This window comes from Arachis duranensis, chromosome 9 (genome assembly GCF_000817695.3).
Source record: "Arachis duranensis cultivar V14167 chromosome 9, aradu.V14167.gnm2.J7QH, whole genome shotgun sequence".
Classification (NCBI taxonomy): Eukaryota; Viridiplantae; Streptophyta; class Magnoliopsida; order Fabales; family Fabaceae; genus Arachis; species Arachis duranensis.
In genome coordinates, this window is record NC_029780.3 from 73335424 (window position 1) to 73346658 (window position 11235).

The following is an 11235-nucleotide window of genomic DNA, read 5'->3' on the forward strand; positions in this document are numbered from 1 at the left end:
TGCTCATATGAAAGAGAAGAGAACAGAAAAAGAAGAGGAATCATCTATGTCACAGTAAAGAGGTTCCTTATTGTTAGTAGAAGAAGAAAGGGAATAAAGAAAGGAGAATCCAAACACAAAGGTGAGGATAGGGGCAGAGATTTGAGATGAAGAGAAGTGTTAGTGAATGAATGAATAAATAGAATAAGATGAGAGACAGAAGTTTTCGAAAATAATTTTGAAAAGGAGTTAAAGATTTTCGAAAATTAAGATAAGAAATAAAATTAAAATTAAAATTTAAAACAATTAATTAATTAAAAAGAATTTTTGAAAAAAAAAAGAGGGAGGTATTTTCGAAAATTAGAGAGAGAAAAGTTGTTAGGTGAAAGATAAGAAGATAAGAAGTTAGAAAAGATATTTTAAAATCAAATTTTTGAAAAAGATAAAATTTTGAAAAAGATATGATATAAAAGATAAGATAAAAAGATATGATTAAAAAGATATGGTTAGAAAAGATTTAATTTTTAAAATTAAAATTAATTACTTGACTAACAAGAAACTAAAAGATAAGATTCTAGAATTTAAAGATTGAACTTTTCTTAACAAGAAAGTAACAAACTTCAAATTTTTGAATCAATCATATTAATTATTAGTTAAGTTTCGAAAATTTGAAATAAAATTAAGAAAAAGATTTTGAAAAATAATTTTAAATTTTCGAAAATCATAAAAAAAATGAAAAAGGTTTGATTTTTGAAAAAGTTTTGAAAAGATAAGATTTTTAAAATTTGAAAATTTGACTTGACTTACAAGAAACAACTAATTTTTAAAAATTTTTGACTAAGTCAACCCAAATTTTCGAAATTTTGAGAGAAAAAAAAGGAAAATATATTTTTTTGATTTTTGAATTTTTAATTATGAGAGAAAAAAACATAAAAAATGACTCACAACATGAAAATTATGAATCAAAACACATGATGCATGCAAGAACACTATGAATGTCAAGATGAACACCAAGAACACTTTGAAGATCATGATGAACATCAAGAACATATTTTTGAAAAATTTTTTATGCAAAGAAAACATGCAAGACACCAAACTTAGAAATCTTTTATGTTTAGACACTATGAATGCAAAAATGCACATGAAAAACATCATACAACACAAAACAAGAAATTTAAAGATCAAACAAGAAGACTTACCAAGAATAACTTGAAGATCATGAAGAACACTATGAATGCATGAATTTTTGAAAATTGCAAAAGCAAGCTGAATATGCAATTGACACCAAACTTAAAACATGACACAAGACTCAAACAAAAATCATAGAATATTTTTTTTGGATTTTATTTTATATTTTTCAAAAAACATATAGGAAAAAGCAAGTAATGAATTCAAAGTCCTCAATCAAAATCCCAGGAATCATACCAGGTTAGTCTAAAGATTGATGGCCAGCCAAGCTTCAGCATACCATTTTGAAACTCTAGAATTCATTCTTAAAAACTCTGAAGGATTTTTCGAAAATAGAGGAAAAAAATCTTTGAAAAATATTTTTGAAAACTTTTTTGAAAAGAAAATAAAAAAAAAATTACCTAATCTGAGCAACAAAATGAACCGTCAGTTGTCCATACACGAACAATCCCCGGCAACGGCGCCAAAAACTTGGTGCACGAAATTGTGATCATCAATAATGGAGCCAAAATCTTGGTAGCGCTCTCAAACGTGAATCACACTTAGTCACAACTCCGCACAACTAACCAACAAGTGCACTGGGTCGTCCAAGTAATACCTTACGTGAGTAAGGGTCAATCCCACGGAGATTGTTGGTATGAAGCAAGCTATGGTCATCTTGTAAATCTTAGTCAGGCGGATAATAAATGGTTATGGAGTTTTCGAATAATAATAATAAATAAACTGAAAATAAAGATAAAAATACTTACGTAGATCATCGATGGGAATTTCAGATAGGCGTATGAAGATGCTGTGCTCCTTCTGAATCTCTGCTTTCCTAGTGCCTTCATCCAATCCTTCTTACTCCTTTCCATGGCAAGCTGTATGTAGGGCATCACCGTTGTCAATGGCTACATCCCATCCTCTCAGTGAAAAAGGTCTAAATGCTCTGTCACGGCACGGCTAATCATCTGTCAGTTCTCGATCATGTCGGAATAGAATCCCTTGATTCTTTTGCGATTGTCATCACGCCCAACAATTGCGAGTTTAAAGCTCGTCACAGTCATTCAATCTTGGAATCCTACTCGGAATACCATAGACAAGGTTTAGACTTTCCAGATTCTCATGAATGCCGCCATCAATCTAGCTTATACCACGAAAATTCTGATTAAGGAATCCAAGAGATATGCGCCCGGTCTAAAGTAGAACGGAAGTGGTTGTCAGTCACGCGTTCATAGGTGAGAATGATGATGAGTGTCACGGATCATCACATTCATCATGTTGAAGTGCAACAAATATCTTAGAATAGGAATAAGCTGAATTGAATAGAAAATAGTAGTAATTGCATTAAAACTTGAGATACAGCAGAGCTCCACACCCTTAATCTATGGTGTGTAGAAACTCCACCGTTGAAAATACATAAGTGATGAAGGTTCAGGCATGGCCGAATGGCCAGCCCCCAAAACGTGATCACAGAATCAAAAATACAATCCAGGATCTAGGATCGGTCAAAAGACACTGAATACAATAGTAAAATGTTCTATTTATACTAAACTAGCTACTAGGGTTTACAGAAGTAAGTAATTGATGTAGAAATCCACTTCCAGGGCCCACTTGGTGTGTGCTTGGGCTGAGCTTGAACTTTACACGTGCAGAGGCTTCTTTTGGAGTTGAACGCCAAGTTGTAACGTGTTTTTCGCGTTCAACTCTGGTTCGTGACGTGTTTCTGGCGTTTGACTCCAGAATGCAGCATGGAACTGGCGTTGAGCGCCAGTTTACGTCGACTAATCATGAATAAAGTATGAACTATTATATATTGCTGGAAAGCTCTGGATGTATACTTTCCAACGCCATTAAGAGCGCACCATTTGGAGTTCTGCAGCTCCAGAAAATTTATTTCGAGTGCAGGGAGGTCAGAATCCAACAGCATCAACAGTCCTTTGTCAGCCTTTTATCAGAGTTTTGCTCAGGTCCCTCAATTTCAGCCAAAATTTACCTGAAATCACAGAAAAACACCAAACTCATAGTAAAGTCCACAAATGTGAATTTATCATAAAAACTAATGAAAACATCCCTAGAGAGAGAGGGGGGAAAGAGGGAGAGGGGGAGAGAGGGGGAGGGGAGAAAGGGAGAGAAGGAAAGAGAGAGTGGGAGAGAGACAATGTAAAAACTAATTTTATATATGTTAAAAGTTAAAACTAGTTTTAGTTTATAAACCAGTTTAAACTGATTTTTTCAATTAAAATTGGTTTTATTTTTATAAACTAGTTTAAACTAGTGCACTGTATTGTAAACTAGTTTAAAACCAGTTTCTTATTTGACAAAATAGTTTGGTTCAATTTCTAAACTATTTAAAATGGTTTAGTACAATTTCAGTTCAGTTTATAAAAAAACTGAACCATAAACACTTCTAATCAGCAGTAATGGTAATAGTTGAGGATGAGAGTAATAGTAGAATTTAGAATTGGGAGTAATAGTACAGAATAAAATTAGAAGTTAGAATTATGTTATATTAAAGAGTAATTTAAAAAATTTATTTAATTTTTTAAAGTTCGAATAATTTTATCTGTAAAAATCTATCTTTTATGGATATAACTATAATTTTTATTTTTCATAAATAAAAATATTAACATTTAAATTTTTTATGATCAAAAATAATTATTTTCTCAAATTAATATTTGAAATGTCATCTTACAAATTCCTTCATGTGTGTCGACAATGTGGTGTAGACGATATGGATGCTGTTGGCGATGCGTACACAACAATGATGATGAATATGTACGTGTGTCATCATATTTGTTCCTAGATGATGAAGGATGAGAAGATCTTATTTATCGAGAATAAGAATGTAAGTCAGTAAATAATTATTTTTAACTATGATATATTTGAATTTGATAAAATTAATTACGAAAATTTAAACTAATGTTATTTAATAAAAATATTTAATTATTAGATTTTTGTTAATAATATCGTTAAAGAGTAGATATGTTAAATATAAAAATTACTCTTTTATTATCATGTTCAGCTTCTTATTTAAAAAGAATTTATATTTTTATTGTAAAATGAAAAAAAATACATAAAAGAAAGGTCAGGAATATTTTTTTATTAATATTAATCATTATTTTGATTAACATTTTATTTTTATGCTCTTAAAATTTAGAATTTAATAAATAATAAATACCATCAATTCTCTCTCTCTCTGTGTATATTTGGATTCTTCTCCTAAAGGGGAATTACAAAACAAAATGACTAGTTATTTTAAAATTAAAAAATACAAAATTAAATTTTATATACAACACAAAAAAAAAATTAGATACACTACTAGAAAAATTATTTTAGTGTTCATTTATTTTATTTTTAGTGGTAATAAATATAGCCACTAATATATTTATCGGTAATTAGATATTAGTCATTTTATCTTTTGTCGCTAAAAAGTTTTGACAACAATTATATAATCATCGATTAAATTTTTTTAATAGCTACAAAAAATATATAATTATCATTATATATAACTTATAGGAACAACAAAAAATATATAATTATAACAAAAACATAAGTTAAATAAGATAATAATGGATATTATGTTATTCTCATTAAAAAATTTTTACTAAACGTAATTTTTATTGTAGTGACATTAAATCAGTCAATATGTATTTTGTATTTGATCATCATATTTTGTATTTGATCATCGTGTATGTATACCAAAATTAAACTACCAAATCAATTATTGTATCAAATATATATTAAAATAGAATTAAATAACATATTTATTTATATAAAAATATATAATGACTGATTTGGTGTATATATAAAACATTTTATTTTATATTTTAATATGTATTTTATATGAATAATTGATTTAATAATTAATTTTTGTGTACATATCACCATAATTATTAAAAATATATACAAGCAAATTATATTCTTAGAAATAATTTATTTTCTATACGAAAATTGTTGGAGACATTATTGCCATTTCCAAGAGATTGTGCATTTACTATGTTTGTTCAATTATAAATAAATATGCTTCTCAGATTTTTCTCATTAACTCATTTTTCTTCGGAAAGACCAAATACCTACCATTTGTTAGTGATGCTTCTAGTTATTTTTAAATAATTTGTTGGAGAAGAAAGGTTTTCAACTAAAAATATAATCTCTTTCTACTAAAAACACGCTTTAAATTGATAAAAGACAAAATAACAAATAAGTTCCTAATCGTTTCTGTTTATTACTTTATTCTAATGACAAATAATTTACTCATTGAATTTAATTTAAAAATAATAATAATGTTATATATCTAATTTTTTTTATAAATTAAGTCTGACTAAATTAAATAATAAAATTTAAAGTAATATTAACTTTAACTAATTTTTGTTATATTAGATCAAATTAGTTAGATTTAATTAACAAAAAAAATTGTATATGTAACATTATTTTTAATTTAACTATATAAATAGATCTGTAATTTTTATATACGGAAGATATATAAATCCCTCTATATACCAAATTCAAACTAATATTTAAGAGATTTATATGTCCTCTATTTACAAAAATGAAAAACTTAATTATAATTTAATTTGGTAAGAGATTTTTTTTTGTAATAAAAACAAAGAAGTTATTTATTCGTTTCTCTTAAAATGTATGCTATGATCCATAAGCCATAGTTCATACTAACTCTTTATGCTTGAGTCTTGAGTTTGTATAAATTTAAAAACAATTTTTTTTTTCATTTTTTATCTTCAACACTTTATTTTTATATTCAACATTTGATAATATATATGCCAAAAAACAATTTGGTTCCTTTAAAATTTACTGTTTAGTTACTTGTTTAGACCAGCTTACGACCTTGTACGTACATACGTCAGGTATGCATTTAATTAAGAAAATGGCAAGTCTTTTAAGAGCAACTATGTGAAATATTTTGCAATAGATTTATAGGTTTTTTTTTAAATAAAATACAAAATAATTTCTTAAAAATTGTTTATAAAATTTTCAAAAAAGAAAATATCAAATAAGTTTAAGAATTGAAATACTAGATTTTTAGATCTTTGAAATTATAATGTTAGACATGTATTCTTTATTTCTTAAGAATCTAATAAGTCCACCTACGCAATTTTTTCTTACGAATCTATAGATTCATCGCAATTTTAAAAAAAAAATATATTTAACACTTTATTTTATTTAAGGACGTATGAATCCAATACAAGATTATTTAAGAACCTATTTGTCTTATTTGTGTTTTAGAAAAATAAAATAAAATAAAAATTGAACATCGTCTTGGTCTCTCTTTTTTTTTTCTTTTTTTGGTCAAGGTCTTGGTCTCTTTTTTTATGTATCTGCTGAGTCGGTGAGCATGATGAGGATGTGGTTGATAATTTTTAAATTTTGCATGGTTGTTGGGCTGAAGAAAAGCGAACATAAAATTATATAAAAGTATAAGGAAAATGTCCATCTTCATTCTACACAAACATATTGTATATTTGCACATCCAAATAATATTGAGAAAAAGAAATTGCATTCGTCTATTGTCTATTAAAAAGAAATTGCATTCGTCTATTCTATTATCCAAATAATATTCTAAATTAAGGAAATGTTGTGAGGATAGGTGTTAGCCTATAAATTTATTTTATTTTAATTTATATTAACTTTTTTGTCTTATGTAGTATTTTTGTTAATGATTTTTAAAAATATTATAATTAATTATTTATTTGATTTAATTGAGATAAATATTAAATTATTTAATATTTGTTTACCACATTAACTATAACTAATTAGTCATATTAATTATTTGTTTTAACTGGAATAAATGAATTAATTTTGTTTTAATTTACAATAATTCTTTTGTATTATGTATTCAAGACCTTCCAAGGACCTCTTTTTACCCGACCTCCTAAGAGGTCGGACACGGCAGGAAAGCTCAGTTCTACTTACTCAAACAAGTATCTGCCTCACTAAATCTCTCCTACTATCTCTATTTTCACTCATAGATAGATCTCAACAAATTCTCAAAATAAGGGAACGATTATCCATTAACAAAGGTGGAACTACTCTAAAAAGGTGGTTATCGACTCTACCGTAAATACACTGACACCAGTCAGGTATATTCATGTCCCAATCTGTTAATAACATGCCTGAAACCCTTGCTAACTTAAGCAACAGAGTCTCTTGTAGATACCACCCCATCTCCTTACGAGGAACTCGAACGGCAGCACCTCGGCACCAGCGCAAGTCGGACGCTACCTTTAAAGGAGTCTAGACCACACATTCAAGCCAAAATCACTGTTTCAAGTAACTCTCGGAACATTAGCGTCGTTGCTAGTGACTTGGAAGTCTACATCCGAGTATGGCAGACGATCAATATGAAGATGGTCACACAGCACTTGAGTCGGAACAAGAACACCACCATGACGACTTAACATTAGTATTACCTCTACTTTGAGAAAGAACAAATATACCCCATGGAAAAGTAATGTCGGAAAACTCTCAAATGCAGAAGATCCATTTAGAGGTTTACCCGCCTGAAGACGAAGAACCTTCCCTTGGGCGACTAGAGCAACTCGAACTGGAAGCTAAACGACAATGAGAAGCAAAACGAGAATTGTGAAGGGAGGTACAACGACAAAAAGAGTTAGAGAAAAAGCTCTTAAGGTTGGAGGTTAACCTCCGATGATGGAGAAATCGGGCAGACAGGGAGAAAAGTCCTCTAAGAGGAGAAGATTCGTTTGTTGAAGAGATCATGCGAGCCAGGGTTCCAAGAAAATTTAAAACCCCCGATATAGATCTCTACAACGGAACAACCGACCCAAGGCACCATCTCAGCAACTTTAAAAGTCAGATGTACCTAGTTGATACTTCTGACACGAATCGTAAAAAGCATTTTCGACAACTTTGACCAAAGTCGAGATGAAGTGGTTTGATAACTTACCTCTTAAGTCGGTAACTTGCTTTGATAACTTGACAAGGAAGTTCCTTATCCGGTTCTCAATTCAGAAAGACAAAGTAAAGCTTGCTCCAAATTTGCTAGGGGTTAAACAAGAAGTCAGAGAGACACTCTGAGATTACATGGAAAGGTTCAACGAAGCATGCTTGGAAATACAAAGCTTACCTATTGAAGCAGTGATAATGGGATTAGTTAATGACCTTAAAGAAGGGTCGTTCTCTCAATTCATATCCAAGCGACACCCAGCTTCCTTGTACGAAGTACAAGAACGGGCAGAAAAATACATCAATATGGAGAAAATTTTTTACTTAGAGAGCCTCTCTCGAGGCCCAGCCTACCCTACCCACCTCGGAAAAAGGAGAAAGAAGCTAAGGAAAAAGAAGAGTACAACTTGGAAAAGCCTTGAAGGTACTATATTTACCTTCCATTTTGATTTTTTTTTTTGATGTCTACACAGAGATATGTCATACTGAGAAGCTTCCACCTCCTCGCCCAATCAAACACCAAAAGACAGGAAGTCGGACAGCATACTGTGAGTATCATAAGTTTTATGGACATTCTACCAGAGGTAAAGAAAGAAGGATGAAGACGGGGAATGGCAAGAATGCCCCCCCCCCACAAACTCCCAAACGACACATACACATGATTAATGGGGAATCTGTGGGAAGAGAAATTTCAAAATCATCACAGAAAAGACATTTTAAAGAGGTGTACCAAGTCAGAGAAGATAATAAAACACCCAACTTACCAACCAACTCGTTCACTAAAAGAAATGCTCAAGGGGTAATGCCTAGCCACGACAACCCAATAGTGATAACAATGTTCCTTGCCATTGCAAACCTCCATAGAACCCTAGTTGATCATGATAGCTCCGTAGATATACTATTTAAGCTCACCTTTGACAAACTTGGACTGGAAGAAATGGATCTAAAGGTGTACCCAGACAACCTTTTCGGGTTAGGGGACACGCAATTCGACCTCTTGGATTTATCTCCCTATATACTGCCTTCGAAAAGGGCACAAAGTCAAGGACGTTAAGCGTCGACTATATCGTGGTCGATGTTATGTCAGCATACAACGCCCTAATAGGTTGGACTACCTTAAGCCGATTTGAAACAGTTGTTTCTATACCGCACTTATGTATGAAATTTTTCACTACAGAAGGGATTTTCACCATAAAGGAAGATCAAAAGTTGGCACAAAAGTGTTACAACAAAAGCCTTAATCTAAAAGGTAACCCAAGAGAAAAAGAAGTCAACACTGTCAAGCTCAGTGGTGTTCAAACTCGGGAGGAGCTATGCCCTTAACCTGGAGGAAAGATAGAAAAAGTGCAAATCAGAGATCACCTTGAAAAGACGACGAATATAGGAGCTAACTTGGAAGGAAGACTGAAAGCACAATTCGTTGACCTCATATGAAGAAACTCCGATCTCTTCACATAGATCTTAACTTGATGTCTCGTAAGCTCACTGTCTACTTAGGTTCCAGACCTATTCAGCAAAAGCATAGAAAACTCGGGTCTAAAATGACACAGGTCGTGGAAGAACAAATGCAAGCGTTATTGGAAGCCAGATTCATAAGGGAGGTCAAGTATCCCTTATAGCTGGCTAACGTGGTTCTGATAAAGAAACAAAATGAAAAGTGGAGAATGTGTGTCGATTACACCGATCTCAACAAAACTTGCCTCAAGAACCTATACCCTCTCCTGAGCATCGACACTCTGGACGACTCGGTCTCAGGTTATCAGTATTTGTCGTTCATGGACACATACTCGGGATATAACCAAATCCCAATTTATAAATTGGACTTAAGAAAAAACATCTTTCATTACTCCTAAGAGTAACTATTGTTATGTAGTAATGTCTCTTGTATTAAAGAATGTTGGAGCTACATATCAACGAATGATGAACAAAGTATTTTCTCCCACTTAGAAAAACTCATGGAAGTGTATGTGGATGATATGTTCGTCAAAACTAAGGACGACTTTGCTCTCTAATCCGACCTCTCCGAGATATTCTCCATAATAAGAAAGTATGAGGTGAGATTAAACTCTTCAAAATGCATCTTTGCAGTAGAGACCAGAAAATTCTTAGACTTCATACTAACTCAAAAAGACATAAAAACAAATCCGGATAAGTGCGGAATCATACTAGAGATGAAGAATTCATTTTATCTTAAAAAGGTCCAACAACTAAATAAAAGGTTAGTAGTACTATTTAAATTTTCGGCAGATCAGGATTAAAGTTCCTACCCTAACATTCAATCTTCACAAAGGAATTTATATGTCTTCTATTTACAAAAATGAAAACTTATAATTTAATTTGGTAAGAGATTTTTTATTTTTGAAATGAAAATAAAGAAGTTATTTATTCGTTTCTCTTAAAATGTATGCTATGATCCATAAGCCATCGTTCATATTAACTCTTTATGCTCGAGTCTTGAGTTTGTATAACTTTAAAAACAATTATGTTTTTTCCTTCTTTTATCTTCAACACTATTTTTATATTCAACATTTGATAATATGTATATACCAAAAAACAATTTGGTTCCAATAAGATTTATTGTTTAGTTACTTGTTTAGACCTGCTTACAACCTTGTACATACATCAGGTATGCATTTAATTAAGAAAATGGTGTGCTTATTTACCAAATTAATCACTACTACCTCACCATTTTAAACGTGGCATCTTTTTTAAGAGTAAGTATCTGAAATATTTTGCAATAGATTTATAGGTTTTTTTAAAAAAAAAACTAAAATACAAAATAATTTTTTTAAAATTGTTTATAAAATTTTCAAAAAAAAAAATATCAAATAAGTTTAAGAATCGAAATACTAGATTTTTAGATCTTTGAAATTATAATGTTAGACATGTATTCCTTATTTCTTAAGAATCTATAAGTCCACCCATGTAATTTTTTCTAATGAATCTATAGATTCATCGCAAAATTTCTTTTAAGAAAAATTATTTAACACACGATCTCTTTAATGCAAATTAGATATGAATCCATTTAACATATGTTAACTTAATGTCAATTAACAATTTTGTTAGGATTGATTTGGATTTGAGTACCTTTAATTTAGGTAAGACATATTAAATTTTTTTTTTTATGAAAGATAAGAGACTCGAACTCACAACCTCTTAATTGAA